This window comes from Triticum aestivum, chromosome 2B, assembly GCF_018294505.1.
Source record: "Triticum aestivum cultivar Chinese Spring chromosome 2B, IWGSC CS RefSeq v2.1, whole genome shotgun sequence".
Lineage (NCBI taxonomy): Eukaryota > Viridiplantae > Streptophyta > Magnoliopsida > Poales > Poaceae > Triticum > Triticum aestivum.
Window position 1 is genome coordinate 633,933,841 of NC_057798.1, and position 3,816 is coordinate 633,937,656.

The following is a 3,816-nucleotide window of genomic DNA, read 5'->3' on the forward strand; positions in this document are numbered from 1 at the left end:
AACGCCTCCGTCCACCCGCCCCGCGCCGACACCGTCTCGCGCCGCCGCCGGCAGCAGGGCTCCCAGCCCCTGGCTCGGCCTCCCGGAGCCCGCAGGCCGCCCCGACGAGCACGCGTGGGCGCGGCTTCGGTCGCCCCTGCTCGTCCATCCTTGTTCCCTCCCGCCCCAGTGAGCACCTCCCTCCATCGCCGGACGCCGCCGTGCCCCCTCCCAGCCCAAGTGAGCACCCCCCTCCCACAAACCATTGTTGTCGTTCCTTGTGTTCATGGTGGCTGGATAAATAGATAGATGCTAGATAGATGGATGGATGCTAGATGAATAGATAGATGGATGCTAGATGAATAGATAGATGGATGCTAGATGAATAGATAGATGGATGCTAGATGAATAGATAGATGGATGGATACATAATAGATAGTTTTGTGTAGTTTTATTAGGTATTTAGATACATACTAGATAGTTTTTACTAAGTTTGTGAATATAGATGAATTAGATGTTGGGCAAGTTTGTGATAGATAGATGGATATTGGTCAAGATAGTGTTTTGGTAATGTTGATTCGTATATAAGAAGCAAATCAAGGCACATGGTTTCTAAAATACTTAATAAAGATTTTTTTTTGCAATTTGACATGTTGTTTCATGTCGATTCATAATGTTGTGCCAAATGGTTAATGCGATGTGATGACCTAATTTTTTTTCACTTGGTGTAATTAACAGGATTTGTGGTGTTCCATCTTCATGGAGTGATCGTCGACGTTGGAGGTGTTGGTCCAGGATCGTCCCTCTCCTTTGATCGACTACATCGGAGGGTGAGCAACAATTCCATGACCTCGTCCACTTTTTTCCATGTCACTAGATTGAATTTTCACATCAAGTCGCATAAACTAGGTCACCCGTCCGAAAGGGTTGCATCAATAAATATGCATTCAATTGCATATTTATCACCGCAGCTCTTTCGGACTGTCCAGCGCTTTCCACGGACAGCCCGAGGATGTGTAGATTGGGTACGTTGTTCATGCTCTACCCCATTCCGAGACAGGATTTCGGCGGCGCCTCGCTGTTGTTCTCCGGATGCACATTCTCTCGGCATTTTGCCGAGACGTGTATTTTGAGAACAGCGGGGAGGTGCTGCCGAAATTTTGTCTCGAAATGGGGTAGAGCATGGACCATACTCAATACACATTCTCGGGTGGGATTAGGACCCATCTTTACCTATTAGAGATGTAGGTGGATTAAATGTCATTTCTCGTCAACCTTGTAAAAAATAAAATATTGATGTGGGTAATTTAAATGAATCCTTAATTTTGTTGTGTGGCTTCCAATAAAGCAGAGATGGCAGATAATCAGTGGATGTATAGTGGGTTTTTCCGTCGGAATCAAGTAACAACAGAGTGGGTCGAGAAAACTGGTGTGTTTTTGAAAGAGATATTCCGTAGTCCAATGAGGATGGTGCCAGAATGCCCGTGTGCCAAATGTAAGAGACGTATCCGCAGAGATAAGAGTGAGATGACTAAGCACCTTCGCACGAATGGATTTATGCCCAACTTTAATATGCCGATAAACTTTGCCCAGCGGGACCGTGGTAGAGAGGATGTGATACGACAATGCGTCGCTGGTTATGAGGATGATGGGGTTAGAGACATGCTAGATGATGTCTTTGCTGCACAGCCGACACCTCCGTCACATTTAGCGAATGAACCGGAGGAGCCGGAGGAAACCGCAAAGGCCTTCCTGGAAATCTTGGCCTCGTCAAAGAAACCTCTCTATGAGGCTGCCAAGCTGTCTGTGCTGGATGCCATCTCGCAACTGATGGCAGTGAAGGCTGAGTACGGCTATAGCTGAGGCTGCTTCGAAGCATTTCTGGGAGTATGGGCTAATAGCCTGCCCGAGGGCCATGAACTGCCGAAAACCATGTACGGTACGAAGAAAATCATGAAGGCGCTCTCCATGGACTATGAGAAAATACATGTTTGTCCAAAGAATTGCCTTTTGTTTAGGCATGAGTATGCGGATGACAACTACTGTAGGAAGTGCGGTTCCTCTCGGTATATTGAGGTGGTCGATAAGTATGGTCAGAAGCGGCAGCTAAAAATCCCTATGAAGGTTCTTCGGTATCTTGATTTTATAAAAAGACTGCAGCGCCATTTCATCACCGAGGAGTCTGCCAAAATGATGAAGTGGCACAAGGAAGGGAAAAGGTACAATCCAAAAAAAATTCTACATACATCAGAAGGTGAAGCATGGAAGTCATTCGATATAAAGTACCCGGAGGAAGCAGCCGAGGCTGGGAATGTCAGAATTGCTATAACAAGTGATGGGTTCAATCCATATGGTATGTCGTCTAATCCATACAGCTGCTAGCCCGTATTTGTTATTCCGCTCAATCTCCCTCCCGGCGCCATAATGCAACGCAAGACCATGTTCCTGTCGCTTATAATTCCGGGGCCTGAATATCCAGGGAAGAATTTGAGTGTGTTTATGCAGCCGTTGGTGGATGATTTGCACCATTCTTGGTACTTCCCGAGGTTGACATACGACTGGCATCTGCAGAAAAATTTCTTGATAAAAGTTTGGCTGCAGTATTGTATGCATGACTTTCCCGGCTATGCCCTGTTCTGCGGATGGTGTACAAGTGGAAAGATGCCTTGCCCAGTGTGCATGCAGGCCTTGATTTTCATTTGGCTGAAGAAGGGTGGCAAGTATGTTGCCTTTGACCAGCATCGACAATTCCTCCTTCCAGACCATCCTGATAGGGAAGACAAGAAGAACTTCACAAAAGGCAAAGTTGCCCATGAAGTAAACGAGATTCCAACGTTTTCTGGTGCGGATGTGCTTGCTCAGCTCAAAGCTCTTAAGCCTGGCGGTGAAGGGAAAGGCAAAGGCAAAGGCAAAGGCAAAGGCAAAGGTAAAGGGAAAAAATGTTTTGAAGGATATGGTGAGACGCACAACTGGACTCACATTACCCCCTTCACGCAACTTCCCTATTTTAAGGACCTCAAACTTCCATACAACATCGACGTGATGCACACCGAAAAGAATGTCGTAGAGTCCCTTTTTAACACGATCCTCAACATTCCTGATAAGACAAAGGATAATGTTAATGCTAGAGTCGATCAACAAAATATTTGTGATAGACCACGTCTTCACATGCAACCTCCCACAGGCAGTCGAAAATCTTGGTTCAAGCCAGATGCTGACTTCGTACTTAAAAAGGATCATAAGATGAAGGCATTCAAGTGGCTGAAACACGTCGTGAAGTTCACTGATGGTTATGCGTCGAATATAAGTAAGGGGGTCAATCTTTCAACGGGCAGAGTGACCGGGCTCAAGAGTCATGACTATCATGTATGGATTGAGCGGATTATGCCGGTGATGGTTCGGGGCTATGTTCCCGAGCGTGTCTGGCGTGTGCTTGCGGAGTTAAGCCATTTCTTCCGAACGCTTTGTGCTAAAGAAGTATGTCCTGAGAAGATAAAAGAAATGCATAAGAAGGCGCCGGAGTTGATATGCAAGCTAGAGAAGATCTTCCCGCCAGGCTTCTTTACTCCGATGACACATCTCATTTTGCACCTTGCGAACGAGGTATTGTTGGGGGGCCCTGTGCAGTATTATTGGCAGTACGGACCTGAGAGACAGAACAAGCATCTGAGACAGAAATGTGGAAACAAAGCTAAGATTGAAGCTTCCATAGCTGAGGCAGTTATCCTAGAGGAGGTGGCAGACCTCAGGACAGCCTACTATCCGGACCAATGTCCCACGTTGCACAATAAGGTGTCTCGATACTATACAGAAGAACCCAAGTATAAACCCAAGTTG